The sequence below is a fragment of the Erinaceus europaeus genome, chromosome 17 (assembly GCF_950295315.1).
Source record: "Erinaceus europaeus chromosome 17, mEriEur2.1, whole genome shotgun sequence".
NCBI lineage: Eukaryota > Metazoa > Chordata > Mammalia > Eulipotyphla > Erinaceidae > Erinaceus > Erinaceus europaeus.
Window position 1 is genome coordinate 40,239,029 of NC_080178.1, and position 23,920 is coordinate 40,262,948.

At 41.5% G+C, this 23,920-nt stretch overlaps 1 protein-coding gene across 5 annotated transcripts in view; it reads left to right on the forward strand.

Moving 5' to 3' along the window:
• Positions 1-23,920, forward strand: part of PAK1 (p21 (RAC1) activated kinase 1) — a 161,395-nt gene that overhangs the window by 30,456 nt on the left and 107,019 nt on the right. Inside the window, exon 1 of one of the 5 annotated variants that reach the window (XM_060176708.1) lies at positions 12,453-12,545. The exons of the other annotated variants lie outside the window; for them this stretch is intronic. The gene's annotated coding sequence lies outside the window, so the exon portion shown is untranslated. Of the gene's footprint in view, positions 1-12,452; positions 12,546-23,920 lie in introns of those variants that run through there. 5 annotated transcript variants of the gene reach the window in all.

Genomic DNA, 23,920 nt, shown 5'->3' on the forward strand with positions numbered 1-23,920 from the left:
GTTTGATTTGAAGGCTGTAGGTGGCCTAAGTGTGGGCTTCACTGTCAGTTAAGTTTAAGCAGTAGTGGCTTGTGTTCAGGCTTCTAGATGAGAGATGGTGGGCATTGTGGTAAACCGGTTGAAGAAAGGCTGGAAGAAGCTTGCTATTAGGGGAGTTGAGTGGGAATTGGAAGGAAAAGTGGTATGACTCTGGTCACTACTGAATACTGTCCACTGAATAATAGTAGGGCAGGACCTCAGTGGTGAAACTTTATTTTTATAGTGATATTAACATGTGTATTGGAACTGCCTTAGAGTTTTAGAACCATGTCTTAATTCTCTGCTGCCCCAAACATGTGACCAATAGGAGACAGAGTCTATTTTGATTGATAGAATTTTGTCTGAAATGGGAATGTGTTGTGTCCATAGGAGTTTCTAAATTCCTGATGGCTGCAAACCTCTTTTCCCAGCTCTAACTTGCAGACATATTTGCACTTAACTAGATGTTTACTTTAAGGCTTTTCAGGGTTTCATTTTTAGGCCTTTCTCTATTGTTGACTTCCCTTTGCAATCTTGATTATGATGGACAGGTATTATCTTCTTCCCTTTTCGTTTTGTGGGACCAACAAGGTTCCCCTTTCTGTCTTTTAATGTTGAGGTGGGATAATTCTTTCATTTTTCCTTTCTTTCACCAGAGCACTGCTTATCTCTGCCTTATAGTGGTGTTGGGGATTGAACCTGGAACCTCAGATATGAATGCCTTTTTTTGCATAACCCTTATGCTACCTCTGCAGCCTAAGTGGGTTGTTCTAATGCACATACACAAAGTCAGCATGATCAGGCAAACAGCATTCCTTAGAAGTTCCAGCATTATGGGAGAACTAACAGTGGGTGGCCCTCCCTCACTGCCTGAGATCTTCCCTAAGGAGTCTTCCATGTAAGCAAACACACACTAAGCATATATATTGTGGTGCTCTTAAAGAACCATCTCACGATGTTGCTACCAACCTTTTTAGTTAGGCTGATGAAGAAGGAAATGATTGGCCTTTGCTAGTAAAGGGTAGATCCAAAATTTGAAGCCAGGTCTTTGCGATTCAAATATAATGGCTGATCATCATGTCTGTCTACCTTCATGGAAATAATCTTGTCTGATTCAAATCTGTGCTTCTTAATTTCTGCATAGAAACTAAAATAGATACTTCTACTTCTCCTCCTCCTTCTGTTCCTCCTCCTGCTCCTCCTTCCTCCTCCTCCTTCCTTTTCTTCCTTCTCTCTTTCCTCCTTCTCCTTCCATCTCCTTTTTCCTCCTCCTCCTCTTTCCTCCTTTTCCTTCTTCTTTCTTCTTCTTCCTCTTTCCTCCTCCTCCTTTCTCTTTCTACTTCCTCCTCTTTTTTCCTCTTCCTTCCTCCTGCTCCTTCCTCCTACTTCTTCCTCTTCCCTCCTCCTTCCACTTCCTTTTCCTCCTCCTATCTGACAGGACAGAGAGAAATTGAGAGAGGTAGAACAAATAGGGAGAGAGACACCAGCAGCACTGTTTCACTGCTTCTGGTGAAACTTCCCTCCTATAGCTGGGGACCAGGGATTTGAATCTGGGGTCCTATACATACATGGTAATTAATGTGTGCACTCAACAAGGTGTGTCACTGCTTGGCCCATTGCAATAATTCTTATTTGGTATTTAATACATTGCAAATGACAGACTCAGAAAGTAGGACAATTAAGATAGAAAGTTACTGAGAATCTACTTCCAGGTGTAGTTTTTTTTTCCTCTTTAAGGAGAACCCCAGTTCTCGAGATGAATTTTTTTTTTTGTAACACATGATATCAAAATGAAAGCATTTCTCACTAAAAAAAGAAATACACAAGGGTAATTAACACAGATATTTAAATTTTAATACTTTAAATAACATTGTGTCTCTTTGGGAAATCAATACTTTCTTTACTGTGTTGCCTTGTAGAAAACTGAGATAATTCAGGTAAAATATCTTGGAGTGCAAAGTATAATGTTAAACTGGTTTTAGCCTCGTTCTCTCTATGGACTTTAGCTTTTCTGCCTGTACTGAGAGCTGTTAGAGTGAATGACCTCTGTGGCTTTTGGCTTTCAGGCCTGCTTACTTCCACCATGAAGTCTAACAGGTAATTGATGCTTTAGTGTTCTGTGGTTTCATTGTGCTTTTCTCCCCCCCCCCCCCCACACTCTTTTGCCTCTAGGATTATCACTGAGACTCAGAGACTCAGTGCCAGCACTATGAATCCACTGCTCCTGGAGGCCATTATTTTCCCCATTTTATTGGATAGGACAGAACAATTGAGCGGGGTAGGGAAGATAGAGAAGGAGAGAGAAAGATAGACATCTGCAGACCTACCTCACCATTTGTGAAACAACACCCCTGCAGATGGGGAACAGGGGCAAGCCTGGGATTCTTGCACTTCCTACTATGTGTGCTTAACCTGGTGTGACACCACCCAGGCCCCTGTGCCTTTCTCTTTAAGCCCACTGACTAGCTTCCTTTAAAATCCTTGCCTGCTGAAGTTTTTTTTTTTTTTTTTTGCTGTTTTTGTGTGGGCTGGCATTCCTGTTTGAGATTACACGATGAATTATGTAAGGCTTCAAGAAGTGGTGGAATTACCTTCTGTAAGCTTGATTGCATCAAAACCCATCAAGTTAAGTTCTGTCTCCGAAGAGGGAGAGCCTAAACTCATTGGCCTACAATGGATGAACATTTTTTTCTTTGAATTCTTTCTGTATTTTTTTTAAACTTTATTTATTTATTTGTTATTGGATAGAGACAGAGAGAAATTGAGAGAAAGGGGGACATAGAGAGGAATAGAGAAAGAGAGACACCTGCAGACCTGCTTCACTGCCTGTGAAGCAACTCCCCTGCAGGTGGGGAGCCGGGGGCTTGAACCGGGATCCTGACCAGTCCCTGCGCTTTGCACCACATGGGTTTAACCCACTGCGCTACCACCTGACTCCCTCTCTTTTTGTATTTTTTATTATTTTTAATTTTTATTAGTTATTAAATATTGATCTATAAAATTACAGGGTAACAGAGGTACAGCTCTACACTGTTATCATCACTGGATTCCCGATCCCTCCATTACAAGCTACAGAAATTCCCCCAGGGTTGCAGATATGGGTCAACTATTATTTCTGCAACCATCTGTTTATATTTGGCCTTTTTTTTTTTTTTCCCTCCAGAGTTATTGCTGGGCCTTGCTTGGTGCCTGCACTATGAATCCATTGGCATTGTTGCACCAAAGTAAAAGACTCTAGGGTGGGGGGGGGGAGAATATAGGTCTAAAAAGGATGACAGAGGACCTAGTGGGGGTTGTATTGTTATATGGAAAACTGGGAAATGTAATGCATGTACAAACTATTGTATTTACTGTCAAATGTAAAACATTAATTCCCCAGTAAAGAAATTAAAAAAAAAAGAGATGCTCTTACTTCATTGTTACATCAGGTGTCTCTTGAGGCTATTGTGTGTGCCTATTTTACATAGGAAGTAATTGAGGCCCAAGAAAATTAAGTGGTCTGTTTATAATGTCACAGTCGCTGAGTCAGATGACAGGAATGCAGACCTGTTGCTGACTTTGCAGCTCCAGCTGAATTTAGAGCTATTCTACTGACTCCTGGATTAGTAAAACACAAATTGAGTATGTAATTGTGTTTCATGTAGTGATGGCAAATTCAGATGGGAATAGGGTGTGAATAGTGGTGGCACTCACATAATGGTTGTCTATTAAGTAGCAGCCCATAAGTTGTTAATACTGTATTTGGCACTATAGGCATTCTTGCAGTTTGGTATTTAAAAGTGAATCTATTTTAGCTGGCTAACAGATGTAGCAACACCTGCCTTTGGGGATATTTTATTCCCAGGAGGGCTGAAAGGTCTGGTAGGAATTGGCCTGTAACTCGTTATCGTAAAATAAACGTAACTCCCTGCCCTCAAAAAAAAAAAAAAAGAAAGAAAAGCTACTTTTCTCACACTTCATGGTCAAGGTAGGTGAGCTCAGCTTTGGCCTGTCACTATTTCTGAAATCCCTTCTTCACATCCAAGTTGTCAATTTGGGATTGGTAGTCTCTTTTCAGAACTGAATACAACCAGAGAATTGGAATATGAATCAGAATATGAGGCTTTCACTTTTACTGTTCAAGTACTATGAGTTCTCACCAGGGAAAGCCCAAACACAAAACACCTTTTTTGGAGTTGGTAAAGGAGGCCAGAAAGTAGACTACCATGGGAAATAATGTCTCTGCATCCTTTTTTTTTTTTTCTTTTTTGCCTCTAGGGTTATCACTGAGGCTCAGGTGCTGGCACTAGGAATCCACTGCTCCTGAAGGCGATTTTCCCCATTGTATTGGGTAGGAAAGAGAAATTGAGAGAGAAGGGCAAGATAGAGAGGGAGAAAGATAAACACCTGCAGACTTGCTTCACCACTTGTGAAGTGACCCCCCTCCCCGCAGGGGGTGAGATGGGGACTTGAACTGGGATCTTTGCTAGGGTCCTAGAGCTTTGTACTATTTGAGTTAAACTGGTGCACTACCGTCCAGCCCCCTATCCTTGTTTTGTTACATGGGTTACTGACTCATCCTATAATCTCCCTCTGCTTTTCTTTCTTTCTCTCTCTCTCCCTTTCTCTCTTTCTTTCTTTTCTTTTCTTTCTTTCTTCCTTTCTTTCTCTCTTTCTTTCTTTCTTTCTTTCTTTCTTTCCTTTCCCCTGTTAGAGGGAGAGTAAGATAGAGGAGGAACATTACAGCAGCATTACTTCATCACCACTTTTGAAGCTTCCTCTTTGCATTTGGTAGCTGGGAACTCAAACCTGGATCCCTATCTATGGTAAAATGTGTACTCTACAAGGTCAGCTATCTCCTGGCCTGATTCTGTCTTACTCTTTCTCTCTTTTTAAAATATTTATTTTTTTTGCTTGTTTTAGGTAGAGACAGAGAGAAATTGAGAGGGAAGGGGAGAGAGGCCAGTAGCACTGCTTCCCCCCTTGCAGGTGGGGAGTGGGGGCTTGAACCTAGGTCCTTGGGCATGGTAAAATGTTTGCTTAACTAGGTGTGCCACTACTCAGCTTCTCTAATTCTTACATTGACTGGTAGGAAATATGTTACAGAAAGATAAGAAAATAAGACCTCCATTCAAGCTTTTGCTATTGGCTTACATGGCTTATGTATACTCCTAGGCCTGTTCCATCCTTTCATACAGCACATTTTTCTAGGATGCACACTTGTTGCTTGGGAACCACACATGTCTGCTGCCCAGGGAGAGTAAAAGACTATAGATTATGGGCTGGGCAGTGGCACACCTGGTTAAGATCGTATAGTACACTAGGACTCACACAAGAATCCAGGTTTGAGCTCCTGTTCCCTACCTGTAGGGGGAAGCTTCATGAGCAATGAAGCAGGTTTGCAGGTGTCTACCTTTCTTTCTCTCTCTGTCTCTGTCTCCTCCTTCTTTCTCAATTTCTCTCTGTCCTATCTACTAAAAGTGGAAAAAAAAAAAAAAAAGGCTTCAGGAGCCATGGATTCATAGCACAGGCACTGAGCCCTAGTGATAACCTTGGAGGGAAAAAAAGTATATAGATTATGGCTTTATTCTGTCCCACCCTCCGTGTGTGTGTGTGACATAACCTTTCATCATTATTTATAGCTTAATTCCCTACCCCCGCACCCCATGCTGGGACCTCACACGTGTAATTCTACCATTCTTGGGCCAGATTTCCATTTTCATTCTCATTCTGGAAGGAGACAGACAGATACAGAGATGGGGGGGGGGGGAGATACTGCAGCGATTTGGCATTGTAATGTGGTGCCAGAGTTTGAACCCAGAATCCACACCTGACAAGGCCCCCACCTTACTGGTTAAACTATTGCCTGGCCCTAAAATTTATTGACAGAACAGAGAGAAACCAAGACGGGACAGGGAGATAGGGAGAGACAACTGCAGCACTGCTTCACCTATTGTAGAGCTTTCCCTCTGCGGGTGGGGACCAAGGCTAAATCCAGGTCCTTGCGCACTATAATATGTGTGTTCTACCAGGTGCACTGCCATTTGGCCCCCACTTACTGATATTCTGATGAGCCCATTGTCATTCTTGTCCTTGCTCAAGTATCTCTAGTTCTGTCTATAGCTAGACAGCTGTCTGTATATTACTAATATGATGGTCGAGGATGAACACAGAGCCTCACACCACATATCACTGAGGTGTCTCCTGGGACCTTTTTTTTTTTTTTTTAATTCTGTAATTTTAAAGACTCCATGATGGTGACTGCAGGGAGGGAAGAGGGAGACCCTAAAACATCTCTGACCATCCATGGAAGTTTACCTGGGCCTCCTTTAAAAAATATGTCTTTACCTTATTTAGTGTGATTAAAAAAATTCTCTTGATTTATTTATATGAGGGTGGCAGCAAAAGCACTGCTCAGCTTGGACTTGAGGTTGTGGAATGACTTTGAGGCCTCTGGGTCCTCAGAGTATGCAAATCTATGCTTTAATACATGAACTATCTACCTGGTTCTAGTGTGATTTTTGGAGGAACATGGGTAAATAGATTTTTAATTGACCCAATATAAGTAGAAGCAAACTTCAGTGAAAATGATATGAACAGAATCTGGGTTTTTATCTTCTCTTGCATTAACTGTATCATGAAATTAAAGGACACAGTCCCAGCTTCAGATTTTTGCTTCATCATCTCCTTGGTAGATGCCTTTGGTCAGATAATCTTCTTAAATCTTATTAAATTTTTTAAAAATTTTATTTATTTATAAATTTTTAAAATTTATTCATAAAATAAAAAACTTTATGGTCAACAAGACCATAGGATAAGAAAGGTACAATTCCACATAATTCCCATTACTGGCATTCAGTATCCCACCCCCTCCCTATTTCTGAGATTGACATCAGAGAGAGAGGAAAATACATTAGAAATTGTGCTGGGCCAGTAATTAGAAATATGAATTTTATTAATTAAAGACTCTGTGAATGTGGCCAAATCCTTTTCTCATTGTGGACCTCAGTTTCTCTTTCTGTAAGACAAGGAGGCTGCAGAGGAGCATATGGCTATTTATTTATTTATTATTATTTTATAATGCCACCAAGGTTATGACTGGTGCCTGGACTTGATGCTGGCAATATGAATCCCCTGCTGCTGGCAACCATTTTTTAAAAAAAATATTTATTTCTTTTTGTTGCCTTTGTTTTATTGTTGTAGTTATTGTTGTTGATGTCATCATTGTTGGATAGGACAGAGAGAAATAGAGAGAGGAAGGGAAGACAGAGAGGAGAAGAGGAAGATAGACACCTGGCAGACCTGCTTCACTGCCTGTGAAGTGACTTCCCTGCAGGTGGGGAGCCGGGGGCTTGAACCGGGATCCTTACGCTGGTCCTTGCGCTTTGCGCCACGTGTGCTTAACCCACTGCACTACCGCCTGACTCCCTTAATTTTTTAATCTTTATTATTATTATTATGATAGAAACAGCCAGATATCTAGAAGGGGAGAGAGTGAGGGAGAGAGAGAAACACCTGAAACCCTGCTTCACCACTTGTGAAGCTTTCCCCCTGCAGGTGGGGACTGAGGGCTCGAACCTGGGTCCTTGCACACTATAACATGTGTGCTCAGCCAGGTGCGCCACTAACCGGCTCCTCATTTTTTTGTTTTTGTTTTTTCTTTCTATTCTATTTGATAGGGCAGAGAGAAATTGAGAGAGGCGAGGAGGAATAGAGAGGGAGAGGAAAGACACCTGCAGACCTGCTTCACCACTTCTGAAGCTTCCCCTCTGCAGGTATGAGGGGGCCCTTGTGTATGGCTCCTTCCCCACTAATTGTAAAAGCAGGTTTTCTCCATTTTTCTTTTAATCTTCAGTTTTGTTAGTTGTGCCTGAATGTCTTCTGTACTGGATCCTTTCAGACTCCTTGGTGTAGTGAAAGGAAAATTGGTTAACAGGAAAGAGCATAGTACTTGGAGTTGCATGAGTATAAAGTTAGTCCTGACTCCAATACTAACCAGATTTTTACTATAAGTTTCATTGTCCATATATGCTAAATGGAGTATTAAATGAGAAAGGATATCCAGAAGGTGAACTGTTTGATAATGAATTGGACTCTCTAGCATGAGATCCTGAGTTTGATTCCTCACACCCTATGTGCCAGAGTAATGCTCTGGTTCTCTCTCTCAAGTAAATAATTTTTTTTAGATTGGTATATAATTTTTTAAGTCATTTTACTGGGGGAGTTAATGGTATACAGTACAATTGTTGGCATATGGATACAGTTTTTCATCTTCCTAAGGTAGGTGTCTGCAAACTACCCCCACCCCCAACATACATCCTTGTCCGCCATCATGCACCAGGACCCTTATGTCTGTTACACCCCCTCGCTTCACATCTTTCCCCAGAATCCTTTGCTTGGGTGAAATAAATAAATGTGGGGAGCAGGAGATAGTATAATGATTATGCAGACGACTTTCATATCTGAGGCTGTGAAGTCTCAGGCTTAATACCCCATACCATCATAAGCCAGACCTGAGCAGTGTGCTAGCAAATAAATAAATCAATTTAAAAAGTTAAAATTAATAAAAATTACTTAAAAGAATAAATAAGGATGTTGTTCATTATGCCAGATCTGCTGCATTGCTTGATGTTGTGGTCTATTTACATAATCACTGTTTTGCCAGAGACCCGCCCTGCCTGCAGGGTATTGGTTTAATCCTCACTGGTTAGATGGAAGCTTTCTATGTTCTGTTCTAGTTCTTTTTTTTCTCCACCTCCTCTCCTAGTCATTTCCTTTCCCCTTGCCACTTCTGGTGAAGAGATACATAAAAGGTGATGTATCTGATTAATAAACGAGGGATTGTGTTCCCGCTCAGCCATGAGTTTCTGGTAATTTCTCTCCCACAAAGCTAGCCCTGCATAAGGACCCATATTCTAGCCTGGTTCCCACTGAATTGATGGAATATCTCAGTGCTGTAGTCTCTCTAATGAATGAGTAAAATGAGAGGGATCTTTGCAAGTGTCCTTGCACTTCATACTGTGTGGCTTACCCTGATGTGCTCTCTCTCTCTCTCTTTCTTTATTGCCTTTTTATTTGAAAAAGTCAACCTGGAATGGTGAAGCCCCAGTGACGATAGATAAAGAAATAGATGAGGAAATGATGTGAAAGCACTTATCACTCTTTACTATGCTTCTTATTATGAAGGGCAGTGATTGGGTACTTACAATATAGCTGGTGAGTGGTGTAGCAGAAGCTTTTCTATTTGCTCTCACTAAGCAGAACTGCCTCATTTTGTAACATTGGGGAATGGGCTTAGGAGGGTACCTTTCAGAATCCTGGTTATAACAGCTTTAATTTATAGAATTCTCTGATCAAAGATCTTTTTTGAAATAAGGAAGGAAGTGAAAGACAACTACTTGATGGTTTCACTCATTTGTAAAATATAAATAAGACAAATGAATTTGCATAAAAATAATAACCAAATTGACTCTTAGAAGCTGTTCAAACTGGTGGCTGTGTGAGGGAGTGGGTCTTTGGTGTGGTAGGATGGAACTTTGGTGCTGGTTATGGTGAGTCATATACCCATAGTAGTGTGAGACTGCACTCCTCAAATTGTGTGGTATTGTAAACCAGTATTAAATCAATAAACACAGACTTTTTATGAACTCTTCTCATGACATCCTTAAATAATCTGCAAGGAAACATCTCTCTGTGTTTAACAAGGACATCTGGTCACCTTGTGGGATAAGCAATGGAGGTATTGAAACTTTTCCTTCCTTCCTTCCTTCCTTCCTTCCTTCCTTCCTTCCTTCCTTCCTTCTTTCCTTCCTTTCTTCCTCCCTCCCTCCCTTCCTCCCTTCCACCCTTCCTTTCTCTTTGTTTCAGCTGGACTTTACATTTTTTTATTATCTTTATTTATTGGATAGAGATAGAAATTGAAAGGAAAGGGGGTAATAGGGAGAGAGACAGAGAGACACCTGTAGTCTTGCTTCACCACTGATGAAACTTTACTCCTGCATGTGGGGACTAGGGGCTTGAACCTGGGTCCTTGAGCATTGTAACATGTACACTCAACTAGGTGCACCACCACCTGGCCCCTTCAGCTGGACTTTTAGTTTCATAGCAGGGCCTTTCTTATGTCAACCCAGGAAGCTTTGGTTTTATAGTTGGTTATCTAGTGCCATGCAAATTGTCTGTAAAACAGAGCTGCTTAAAAACCACTTATTATTTCACTTAATTAAGTTTCAAGGTTTTGTTTACTTTTTACCTCTGAGAGACACCACAGCACAATTTCACCTCCTGTACTGGTCTCAAACCTGGGGCCTCAGACATATGCACCCTAACAGCCCTCTAGCATGGCTGTGAGGAACAGACATCTTGGCATGCCAGTGTTTCTAACAGGGCCACGAGTTAGGCTGGTACCCAGGTCTCCAGTTCTCTGCAGTTTCATGTGGCTTGGAAGATCCCCTTTCATGTTCACTCATCTGGCTGTTGGCCAGCTTCAGTTTCTTCCTGGCTTTGCAAGACTTCAGTTCCTTGCCATGTGGCCTCTTCATAGGGCAGCTCAGCCCATGGCAGCTAGCTTCCTCAAATGGGTGTTCCAGAAGAGAAGAGAGTAGTTGAAATAGAAGTTGTAGTGCGTTTCATGATCCAGCTTTATTCATGACATACCATCAGTTCTCCTGTATTCTTTTGCTTGCAATTTTGGTGGGAGGCAGTGAGTTTGGTTGGCTCACTGGCAGAGATGATAGAAAATGAGGTCTAGGGAGGTGAGAAAAAATGCACCTTGTCAAATATAAAACATTAATCCCCCAATAAAGAAATAAAAAAAAATGCACTTTGAACCTGGGTACAGATTCTTGTCAGAGTTCAGAAAGAATTCAGACACGAAGACAGTAGTCAGTGTATATTTACCAGAAGTGGGGAACAGAAGTACACACTCAGGGGACTGCAGGCTGATTGCAAGGCAAATCATTTGTTGTTAGTTATAGGGATGAGGTCTGACTGGGGTAATTGGAGTCTTCTTCAGAATGACAGGCTGAGTTTTATTCATTAGGTGACTGGGATAAGGAAGGATTTTCTAGAAAAGGTTGAGTTTTTCTGGACTCCAGGGCCCTTGTCTTTTTGGACCATATTTGTCCCTTTCAAAACTGGCATGGTATGAGGGTGCATGCCAGGTCCCCACACAGCCAGGGTAGAGATTTTATAGACCTTATAGAAGTGTTCATTCTTGTGTTCAGTGAGTTCTGGGCTTGCCTCCATACATCAATGGAGATGGATGTTCCTTCCTGATTAATCTAGCTTGCCTTGGCCTCTCAGACCAGATTTTTATCAGCTGGGAAGGGCATACAATGGCACAGATGCCAAGTGACAGAAATTGGGTCTTGCCTTGGAGGATGACTACCACAGTTGCAGAGAAACTTTGAACTTCATGCTTATGATTCTTTAGTAAGGGATTAACCATAATGCAGAGGTTTCAGGTCGATTCCAAGATGGGTTCAGGAGAATCCCCATGTCTTTGGGGGGTGGTTTTTTGATGCTGCAGGGAGTAAACCACCCATCAGAAGCTTCCTTAGTTTCATTTATCCACTCTCCCATCTTTCAAGGTTGGGAAGATAGTTGTTTTTACAAACAGCAGATACTTTGGGAGTATGGATGGATCTCTGTGCCACTGGGTGCTGCCTGGTGAAGTGGCCTGTGAATCTGAGCATCTTGATTCTTTCACCTGAAGGCAGAATGAAGTGAGGAGGCTCTATGTTCCTTCACCATCTAGTGCTTCAAAAAAGAGACCTCATCTTTGTTTCCACGTGATACCTCAAAAAAGTGGTATGAGGAGATAGAGAGGACAATATGTTTGGACTGGACAGTTTTGACACTTGCTGATTGTGTAGTCCTAAATAGCCACTCTCTCTTCTTTCTGGACCTCAGTTTCCTCATGTTTGACAGGGCGACATTAAACTTGTGCTTTAGGGTGGGAAGTCGAACCTCACAGACTGCTGGAGGACTGTGGGAAGCTGAGGAAGTGGTACTTCCCCCCTATTCATTTCAGACAGGGATGAAATGAAGCCAGGGCAGTAAGCATTTTTCCTTTTTAAAATCGAGAACATTCCGTCCAGAAACATCTATAAATTTATGTGTAGGAGCTTATGCACCAAATGCTAGAAAATACGGACTTCGAGGCACAACTCATAAATCTTTACTTTTGTGATTTTTCCTTACTGCACCTCATCCCCACCCCTCAGGGAAAGGTACCTCACTATGGAACTTCTTGTGTTGTGTAGAAAATATGGGGTGGTGAGAAGAATATGAACTTTGGCTTCAAACAGGCAACCTGCATTACACTTTGATTCCAAATAATTAATGTAAAATGCTTACCTGAGGGCTAGACACACATACAGGTTTCCGAAATGCTTATTACTGTTACAGTAATTTTTTTCTTTATTTTCTTATAGAGGCAGAGAGAAGTAGAGTGGAGAGAGGAGAGACACTGTAGCACTGCGCCACTACTGGTGAAGTTTCCCCACTCAGGTGGGGACCAGGGGCTTGAACCTGGGTCATTGTGCAAGGTAACATGTGCTACAATTAATTTTATGTTACTCATGTCATTTCTTCTGTTAAACTGGTAGTTTTTTTTTTCTTTTTTAAATTTATTTGTTTTGGATAGAGACAGAATTTGAGAGGGGAGGAGGTGACAGGGAGACACCTGCAGTACTGCTTCACTGTTTATGAAACTCCCCTCTGCAACAGGGGACTGGAGGCTTGAACTTAAGTTCTTGCACATTGTAGCATGCATGTCCAGCCAGATGTTCCATCACTCAGCCCAAACTGGTAGTTTCTTAAGGGCAGTGCCATTTTAAAGCTATACATTGTAATCTTTAGGCTGTAGATTTAGTGAAGTAAATAAGACTGGCATGTTTAATTTTTTTAATATAAGTCTGGTTATATTCCCAGAGAATGTCTAACTATATTGTATTGTAAGGATTATTTTGTGAAACTTGTTTCAGTGTTGTATTTGTAGTTTGGTGTGCTTGTACTTGTACATGTAGGCATGTCCTAGCTCTCTCTCCCTGTAAATTGTATTCTTACTGTAAGTTGTAGTCAGAACAGATTGAGGAACAACCCTGTTTTAGGGAAGAGACTGCCTGCTATTTATATCTTATAGTCATAGCACCTAGAATGGGGGCTAGAGCAAAGCTTCTGATGCACATGTACCTAAGACCATGACACTTTCTTTCTATTTTCTTTCTTCCTTTCTTTCTCTTCATTCTTTCTTTCTTTTTTTATAGGACAAAGAGAAATTTCGGGGGTGGGATAGTCAGGGTAGATAAAGAAGGAGAAAGATCGTTATCTGCGGGCTTGCTTCACTACTGTGAAATGTCCTCCCTGCAGGTGAGGGTGGAGGTTTGAGCTCACAACACATGGTAACATGTGCAGTTAATGTATGCCACCACCCAGCCTTTCCAGCTTGACATTTTATTAAGGCTTTATTTCACTTATTTATTTATGCGAAAGAGAGAGAGGGAGGGAGAAGCAGAACATCACTCTGGTACATACAATGCTAGGGGCTAAACTCAGGACCTCATGCTTGAGAGTGTTAAACTCCAACACTTTCAAGCTTGTCCACTGTGCCACTTCTTGGGCTGCAAGGTAGCTTGCAATTGATTCAGACATTGTAATACAGTATCAGTTCAAAAGAGAGGGAACATATGTTGAGAAACCATGAAGTAGTTGAGAATTTAGTTTTCTGGTGTCTAAAAAGTAAGAGTCAGTCGCAGCTCAGTTGCTTGCTGGCTAAGGCAGTCAGGCATGCTGCTTAACTAATTTCATCCTCATTTTCATCATCTGTAAAATGGAAATAAGAAATTACCTCAGGTTGTAAAGATTAGTTAGGAGACTTTTGATGTAGTGGTGAGCCCATGATGAATACTTGGTGAGAAGTTTCACAGGTGGCTTTTAGGCTTAGGCAGGCACTTGGGCTACACTGGTAGAACTTAATATATGGAATGTTTGAGATGTTCGAGCACTCTGCTCAAACTCTGTGCCTCTCTTGAGTGTCCTTTCTCCATGCTTTTTCTCACCAAGATAACCCTGGTTAGCCTATTTTTTATTTTTCTCTCTCTCCAAAACCACTTCCTGGGGAGAAAGTCGAACATAAGCTGTTCCAACTTGCCTTTGGCCCCTCCCAGAAGCCAGTTCATCCCCATAGACAGGGAGAAGGAAGTTGATTGAGGTCTCTGATCTGACCTGTGCTGTCAGGCATACATCTGCCTAAGCTCCTGAGATAGCAGCAGTGGCAGAGGCCCCTCAGGTGGCCCTTGCAGGAAAGGATCCTGGGCAAGGGAACAGTTCTTGGGCTGTGGTCCACAGTCCAGGCTGGAGCTCAGGAGGACAGGTCCTACGGAATATAGGCAACTGGAAGGGTAGAGAGAAAAATCATCCCTGCCTCTAACTTTGTTGATACTAGACTGGAAGCAGATCTTGTTTGCAGACCTGGGGAGACAGGGTGAGAAGGAGGGAGACAGATTGTGGAGGTGAAGAAGGGAAAGAAATAATGGAAGGTCCCTGAATTAGTTGTGGAGGAGTCTGGGCATCAGGAAGCCAGGGTTCCAGTTCTGGCTTTCCTCCTAGATCTCTGTCTTCTATAAACTTCCATTTTAGGCCCTAGTCAAGTAAGGAAATATCTATAAAGCCTGTTTTATGTCTTAATTTTTTTTTGTCTTTACTTAATAAAGTCTAGAAGAGAGAGCTAGCAAAATAGCTCACTTGAATAGTGTACTGTTTTGCCATGTGTGCAACCCAGGTTCAAATTTGGCCCCTACTGCATTGAAAGGTTTGCTGCCTGTCTCTTTCATTCTGTCTCTTGTCTTTCTACCTCTGTTTCTATCTAAGAAAAATAGTCTAGAAGAGAGATCTACATAAAAGACTTGGGAGAATTCAGTCTGTGCCAGAGTTGCTAAGCCTGGAGAGTAGTGGTATTCTGGATTGTATTGTGTTGTTGGTGGGGGTGGTGCTGACCTATGCAATGGAGGTTGGTTGGCAGCATCTTGCCCTCTACCCATTAGATGCCAGTGTTTGTCTCCCCTTCCTTTGTGACAGTCAAAACACAGCCAGGGGCCCAGCACACACTGTCATGCTCAGAGGGCCTGATACCATTCTGTCTTTAAGTACATGTGCTCATGTACTCATATTAGTTCTGTGTTTGATCACTACTAATACTTTTTTTTTTTTTTTTAACAAATGAGGGAGCTGGTGGAAAAATTAAGTGAACTTATAGCAGTTGATGTTTTTTAGGACTTGGACTGTACTTAGCACCTCATCTACCTGTTATTTCATTTAGTCCTCACATCTGCTCTGTGACTTGGATCCAGATGTTACCAGTTTGAAGGTAGGTGGAGGGCAGTGTTCCTAACCCTGTTACTGAGCTGAGGGAGAACACAAGAATAGTTTCCAGAATACTTCTTCTGTCTTTCATCTCTACAATGGCCCTATGAATTAGGTAGTCTGAGCCCATTTTATAGCTGAAGATGCTGTGACTCAGAAAGGGGCAGAAACTGGTCGGGTTTTGTGGGATTTGGTATCTGTATGTTTATGTTCTTTTGTGGTTGACCATGCTGCTTCCAACCAAAAAAAATCAATGGGCAATCAGGTGATAGGCAGTATGTGGTAAGGAAATACTGAGTCCCTGCTTGTGAGGGATTACCGAGAGGAACTTGATGCTCAGGATTTCACATTTGTTGGTGGGTTTTTTTATCTCCTGCTCCTGCTCCCCGCTTCTTACTTCACAACAGACACTGGCTGTGTATCATGAGCTGTACTTACGTTACAACTGAGTTTGCTTTTTAAGTACCTACATTTTGTAGTGTCCTATCATGTAAGCTCTGCTTTGTCACAGTGCCTTGTGAGCATTAGTTACACTTATATTTAAAGCTTTTCAATCAGTAATCCCATGGGGAGAGAGCGTAGGAGTCAGACAGGTGATTCATTCAAGATTATCTAGCAGTCTGGTAGAAATATGGGGGCTTGATCTAGTTTTTGCTACCCTTGGGCTCTGAAAATTTTGTAGGACGTTTTGTTTCTTGCCACACACCTACCATATGATCGTATTGATGACATTACCATGTACCTCTTGGTAGATCTTTCCGTTTCTCATTCTGGAAACAAAAGTGTGAACAGCTGCTCTTTTCTCCCTTTCTTCTCTATCCACCCACCCCTGATTCCCTGGTGTCACCACCAGGTGAGAGTGCTGGGAAGACTGGAGGCCTTGTTAGTTCTTTTTGTTGGCCCTGAACTAGGAGTCATGTTGTATGCTCTGACACCCACTTCCTCTTTGAGTGATGGGCTAGTGGTCATGGCACTATAATTAAAACTGAAAGTAGGTTTGGACTCTTGGGGAAAGATGGCAATTTGAGTGTCTACTTCTGCCCCTTCTTTATCCATGACTGCATGCTTGGTACCTGTCTCCACTTTAGTGCTTTCTTTCTCTTCACTGGACATTGTTTGGGATCTGCTGTTTTCTTTTTAGCTTGTGGGAAGAGGCCACAAAGCTGTAAAATGAGACGAGAAAAATAGCCTTCTCTCCTTGTTTTCATTATGTGGGTCAGCAAAACCTAGTGACAAGAACTGTGTAATAAGAGAAAATCAAGGGTCTTCAGAAGCCAACTGTATGCAAAGCACTCACCTGTTTTCTTAACTCCCTTTCCAGATATCTTATAGAGTGGTTGCTATTTCTATCCTAATTTTATAAACAAAGAAAATCAGCTGCTGTGAGAAGTCCTAGTTGTGCAGGTGGTCATTACTAGTGTCAGGATTTAAACCTTCCTCTGGCTCTTAACACCAGTTGGTGCTATTGCCAAGTTAGTGTGTGTGTGTGTGTGTGTGTGTGTGTGTGTGTGTGTGTGTGTGAGAGAGAGAGAGAGAGAGAGAGAGAGTCTATTGACTTAAAGTTCTCACACCATAAAATTCACCTGCTTAAGGTGTAAACGTAAGTTTTTTATTTATCTTTTTTTATAATTTTAAATTGTGCAAATCATCACCACAATCTAGTTTTAGAGCCTCCAAAAAGAAACCATCCAGCATCCAGGAGGTAGCATAGTGGAGACAGTGTTGGGCTCACAGTCCTGAGTGTAATCCATGGCACTTCATATTCCAAAGTGACACTCTGGTCTCTCTCTGTCTCCCAAGGAAAAAAAGAAATCTTAAACAAGGGGCCAGGTGGTGGTGCACCTGGTTAAGTTCCCACATTATAGTGCACAAGTTAGGTTCAAGTCTCTGGTCCCCACCTACAGGTGTCTCTATCTTCACGAGTGGTGAAGCAGGGCTGCAGGTGTTGCTATCTCTCTCCCTCTCTCTGTCTTCCTTCTCTCTCTCCTCTCTTAATTTCTTTCTGTCTCTATCCAATAATAAATAAATAAAAATACTTAAAAAAAAGAAAACTTAAACTTAACAATAAAATATCGTTACCCAATAGTCCTCAGTCAGCATTCTATCTCAGCACTCTATCCCTAGGGAACTACTCAACTATTCTTTCTTTATGGGTTTGATCTATTTTGGACATTTATATAAATGGAATTATGCAATGGGTGGCCTTTTTGTCTTGTTTCTTTCACTTTGTGTAATTTCAAAGTTTATGGTATAACATATCATTTCTTTTTTAAAATCATTTTATGGGGAGGTTGTTGACTATCATTTTATGGGGAGGTTGTTCAGTACACTATCTGCAGAACTCTGTTCTCCTTAACTTAGGCCCACCCTCATGCACCAGGACCCCCATTCCCTCCCCACCCCTTCCCTTCCTCTCCCAGAGTCTTTTCCTTTGTTACAATCTCATTTCTTTCTTATTGATGAATAATATTTGGTGATTTTTGTTGTTGTTGTTGTTGTTGGATAATACTTCATTGTGGGGAGCCAGAGAGATAGCTTACCCAGAAGAGCACACACTTTACAATGTGCAAGGATCTGGGTTCATGTCCCTGCCTGCCACATGGAAGCACCATGCAAAATGGAAGTTTCATGAGCATTGGAGCAGTGCTATAGGGTATTTCTCTCTATTTTCCCCTCTGCTTTTCATCTGCTATGTGGAAAAAAAAAAGTCTGTGAGGAGTAGTGGAATTGTAAAAGCAGAAACCTCAGCAAAGAAAGTCCTAGTGACCCCTGAAAAAAACCAGCTCAAAGGCAGCCCACTGCCAGATGCTGAACTGCAACTGCTACCGTGTGGACTGTGTTAGTGTTAACTGCTCTAATAGCTCCATATATTGTATTAACAGAACCAAGTATCACATTAATAGCTCTGAGTAGTCCAAAAACAAGTCAGTTGGTAAGTGGGGACTTAGTTATATTGTTTACTGTATAAAATTGAAAAAAAAAAGTTAATGCAGTTCAGTTTATTTAGTTCTTCTTTTGCTATTTGTGCTTTTGGTAGCATACCTAAGAAGCCATTGCCTAGTGGGTTAAGCGCACGTGGCGCAAAGCGCAAGGACCGGTATAAGGATCCTGGTTCGAGCCCAGGCTCCCCACCTGCAGGGGAGTCGCTTCACAGGCTGTGAAGCAGGTCTGCAGGTGTCTATCTTTCTCTCCCCCTCTCTGTCTTCCCCTCCTCTCTCCATTTCTCTCTGTCCTATCCAACAACAATGACAGCAGTAACTACAAAAATAAAACAATAAAGACAACAAAAGGGAATAAATAAATGAATAAATATTGAAAAAAAAAAGAAAAATGTTGGTGAAACTTTGCAGGACCTTCATATCAAAGATGTATTTGGAGACTCAATTCCTTGGGCGTGGGAAATGAAAATGAGTAAACATAACGGAACTCATGAAACTAAAAAACTACAGATCGAAAACAAACAAACACACAAAAAAACACAAGCATAACCAGGTAACTCAGTAAATGGGAGAGGATACTTGCACTTCACACATTAGACAAGCAACTGATATCAAATATATACAGAATTGGTACATATCTACAAAAGAAGCAAAAATAACCCAATAAATAAGTGTGCCAAAGAACTAAACAGTTTTTTAAAGGGATACATATGGCCCACAAACACATGAAGAAATCCACTTCACTGATACTTAGAGAAATGCAAATTAAAACTACTCTTGAGATGCTATTTCACTCCTGAGAGAATGGCTTACATCAACAGACGAGGAAATGACAGGTATTGAAGAGGTTGTGGAGAAAAGGGAAGTCTGTTACATTATTGGTTGGTATGCAGAATGGCACAATTCCTTTGGAAGACCTTATGGAAAGTCCTTAAACAAATAAAAAGGGAAGTACCTTATGACCCAGCAATACCGCTCTTAGGCATTAATCCAGTGGACACTCAACCACAAATTAGAAGGGGCATATGCACCCCTATGTTTATGGCTACATTATTCAAATTAAGCAGAGTGGAAGTAGCCTAAATGCTCATCATCAAATGACTGGCTGAAGAAGTTATGAGCTATATCTCCTATGGAATACTGCTCTGCAATGAAAAAAAAAAGATGATTATGTTTAGCTTAGTAAAGAGATGAAAGACAACTACCAGATGGTTTCACTCATGGAATCTAGAGATGTGATTTACATGAACTTGCCAAAAAAAAAAAAATCTGAACAAAACAGAAGCAACTGTAAGACTTATGAGAACTTGGGAGGCTGGGGATACAGAACTTTGGTGGTGGGTGTGGTGTGGAACTGTACCTTGTAATCTTACAATCTTGTAACCCACTATTTATCACTAAATAAATAAATAAATAAATAAATGAAAGAAAGAAAGAAAAAAAGAAAAAGGCCAGCAGGAGCAGTGGATCTGTAGTGCAGGAACCGAGCCTCACCAATAATCCTGGTGGCAATAAGAAATAAAATAAAAGTGGGGGCTGGGTGGTAGCACAGTGGGTTAAGCTCACATGGTGCAAAGCACGAGGACCATCATAAGGATCCCCCATGTGCAGTACTGCTTCACATGTACTTCCATTTTTGAAACTTTTCCCCCTGCAGGTGGGTACCAGGGGCTTGAACTTGGGTCCTTGAGCATGATAATGTGTGCACTCTACTGGTTGAGCCACCATCAGCCCTGTAGGCTTCTTCTGAAAAGGTACTCATTCTCTCAGAATAAGTATTTTGTAGAGAGGGACTATGACTATGTAAATATCCTCTTCCTTGCTAAACTTTCATTGTATTTATATATCAATGGGCTCATAGTTTTCTCTTATTCAGTGGGTCAAATCTATTGCTCTTTATCATTTCTGAGATAGTTCTACTTTTACTTATTTGTATTTAAGTAACAGTAGTTTACAGGACTTTTTGTGCTTTAGAATTACTTTTTCACATCTCTTCAAGATATTTACCACACCACACCCACCACCAAAGTCCCAATATCCTCCATGTTTGTAGCCCACTACTCTTCTCCTCTGCTTTGGTAACCTCAGTTCTGCAGTTTAAAGGCTTGTTTTCATTTAATTTGTTGCCTTTTTTGTTTGTTTGTTTTTTGGTTATATACCCCTACATGAGGGGGATCATTCAGTTTTTTGTTTTTTAATGGAAGTTCCTTTAGCATTTCTTGTAGGACTAGTTTGGTGGTAATGGATTCCTCTAACTGTTGTTTGTCTGAAAAGCTCCTTATCACCCCCTTTAAATCTGAGTGATAACCTAGATAGATAGGCTATTCTAGGTGGGAGGTCTTTCTTATTCAATACTATGAATATATCCTGTCAGTCCTTTCTGACCATTGGAGCCTCTGTCTAGGCTGATAGTTTTGTGGGAGTTCCATTATATGTGGTGCTTGCTCCCCTCTCCCCCCACTCCCTTTTTCTACTTTTAGCGCTTCTCTTTTATCTTTGCCATTTAAATTATAGTGAGTCTTGGGATGACCAGTTTGGGTTTATAAATAGTTTAGAATGTGTTGAGCTTCCTGGATCTGAGTATCTCCCTTCTCAGTTTGGAGAAATCTTCAGCTATAACTTCTTAAGATAAGAATTCTGCACCTCTATATGTCCCCACCCTCCCCCTTTGCCTCCAGGGTTATTGCTGGGGCTTGGTGCCTACACTATGAATACACTGCTCCTAGTGGCCATTTTTTCCCATGTTTATTGGTTAGGACAGAGAGAAATTGAGACGGGAGGGGGAGATAGAGAGAGAGAAAGACACCTACAGACCTGTATCATCACTTGTGAAGCGACTCCCCTGTAGGTGGGGAGCCGGGGGCTTGAACCAGAGTTCTTGTGTGGGTGCTTGTTCTTTGTACTACTGCCTGTCTCTCTCTACTTCTATGGAACCCTTATGAGATTATTGTTGTTTCTCTTGATGCTATCTCATAACTCTTACATTATTTTCATTTATTTTGCTTTGTTCTTTTGGTTGTTTCCTCTACACTCCTGTTTTTAATTTTATCACCATCAGGATTATTGTGGGCTGAGTGCCTGCACTACAAATCCATCACTCCATTTCCTTACCTCCTTTCTTTTATTTAATAAGACTGAGAATAATTGAGATGGGAGAGGGAGAGAGAGGAAGAGAGACACCTTCAGTCTCTGCTTCACTGCTAACAAACTTCCCTGCTGCAGGTGGGGACTGGAGGCTTGAACTCTGGTCCTTGTACATGGTAACTTGTATGCTTAACTGGCTGCACCACTGCCCAGCTCCCTTCTACCCTATTCTTAAGCTTACTAATTTATCTAACTTCTACCTTTCTGCTTTTGAACCCCTGACTATATTTTTTAGTTTAACCACTATCTTCTGGTTTCACATCTGGACATTAGACACACTTTTTTTTTTCCTTGTAGAGTGTCTGTTCCCTTATTCTCATTATGGTGAGCATCATTAAGATCATTGCTTTCAGGTTTTCTTTAGGAAGTTTCCATAGCTCTATTGATCTTTTTTTTTTTTTTTCCCCAAGTTGTCTTGATGCACCCAGTGCATGTCATTTCTTGTGTTCTCTCTTTCTGTTTGGTGTTTTGTTTGAACCTGGGCTATGGGTTTGTACTTGAGCAAGCCTAGACAGTATCCAGGGGTTCCCAATTATAAATGGCTGGTAGAGACCATAACACCAAGGTTTGCTAGATTGGGAGTTGGGAGATCAAATTGCAAATGCTTACCAACCCACTAGGCTGCCATGGGTGAAGGTCAGATCTGGAAGGAGGCTGAGGCTTCAGTCTTAGGTGGTGATAGTGTGTATATGCTAAGTAAGGCTGGCAGGGAGCAGCAGGTTAGCAAATAATAGAGCAGGAAGTAGTGTCCCTTGCTAGTTGCTATGCTTTGGGACATCACAGGTGGCTCACTAGCTGTAAGGTTGTGAAGTAGCAGTCAGTAGCCCAGAGTCTGTCTGTCTGCCTGCAGTTATGGCTCTTGTTATGTTTCTGAGTCGCCAGCTAAATATGCTGCTAACTAGGGTTGGGTGAAGCATTCCTCTTGGATTCTGCCTCAGGCTTCAGTACTGTGTACATTGAATGGATGGTGTCCACCAGGGCTACTCTCAGCAAGGTCGCAGAGTTCGTCACCTGGAATCTGTTGACAGGCCCTGTGTAGGTCTAATTGAGTCTGACTCTAGAAGAGTGGGTTCAAATTGTGGCACTGCTGCGGAAGAGGTCTCCCTGTGTCAGAGCTCTTTCTCAGGAAATGAAATGTTCACACTGATCTCCAAATATGTCATTTGGACATTTCTACAGATGGCCTGGGAAGTGGTACAGTGGATAAAGCCTTGGGCTCAAAAGCATGAAGTCATGAGTTTGATCTCTGGCATCACATCATCATATGTGTCAAGAGTGGTGCTCTGGCATGTTCGTTTTCTCTCTCTCTCTCTTTTTTTTTTTTTTCTCTCCTTCCCTCTCTCCCCTCCACACAAATAGATCTTTTATATCTCTGCATGCTCATCCCAAATAAAATAATTCCCTTTTATAGATATAGGGGTGTTTACAGTTGTAAATATGAACAGCTACCTCACTCTGCCAAAAACCAAAACTCTTTCTCATTCTCTCTCTCTCTCTCTCTCTCTCCCTCTCCCTCTCTCTCTCTCTCTCTCTCTCTCTCTCTCTCTCTTTCTCTCTCTCTCTCTCTCTCCTGTGCCAGCTATGTAAAGGCAGTGAAATGACTCCATATCTTCACACAGCCTGTGTGCCATTTAGCCCATGATGTCTGGAGAGACAGGCAAGAGAGAGTGTCAGCAAGGAAGAGTTTTAGACCTTCTCAGTGACTATTGTGTACTGTTCAGGTCAGGAGAAAAGAGGCATTGCAGGGCTTTTATTTTTTATTTTCTTCAAATAAAACATTTTATTTATTTATTTTGGATAGAGCTAGAGAGAAATTGAGCGAGAAGGGGGAGATAGATTGATAGATCAACCTGCAGCACTGCTTCAACTGTAGCATGAAGCTTCCCCCCCTGCAGATGGGACCAGTGGTTTGAACACAGACCCTTGTGCACAGTAATGAGTATGCTCAACTAGTTGTACAACTAACTGGACCTTTGTTTTTGTTTGAGTTTCAGCACTATCTTGGGAGGAAAAGAGTGGATTGTATTTTCATTTCCTTTTGCATAGGCAGTACCTTATGCATTTGTGACTGTGTGTTTGTACATGTATATATGTATACATATATTGGGGGGATGAGAGGGAGAAAGAGGAGAGAGAGACACTGCAAGACTAGAGCTTACCTCAGTGTGTGGCATTTCTCTGTGGTGTCAGGGTTCTGAGCAAGGCTACACATAGGGCAATGTAGGCACTCCTCTGGATAGTATACTATCTCCTGGATCCACAGCTATATTTTCCTAGGTCTCATTATGAACCCTATCTGCTCCATCATAGTCATGCCTTGGTCCTCTCTTGTTCTGTTTGTTTTCTTCTTGAGGTCTTTATCTATCCTATTTTTTCCTGTCTATCTTTAATGTGAACTGTCTGATTTAAAAATCTAGGCTATTTTCCTTGTTACATTATCATTGCAATAACTGATGAAAAATAGATTATTCACTTTA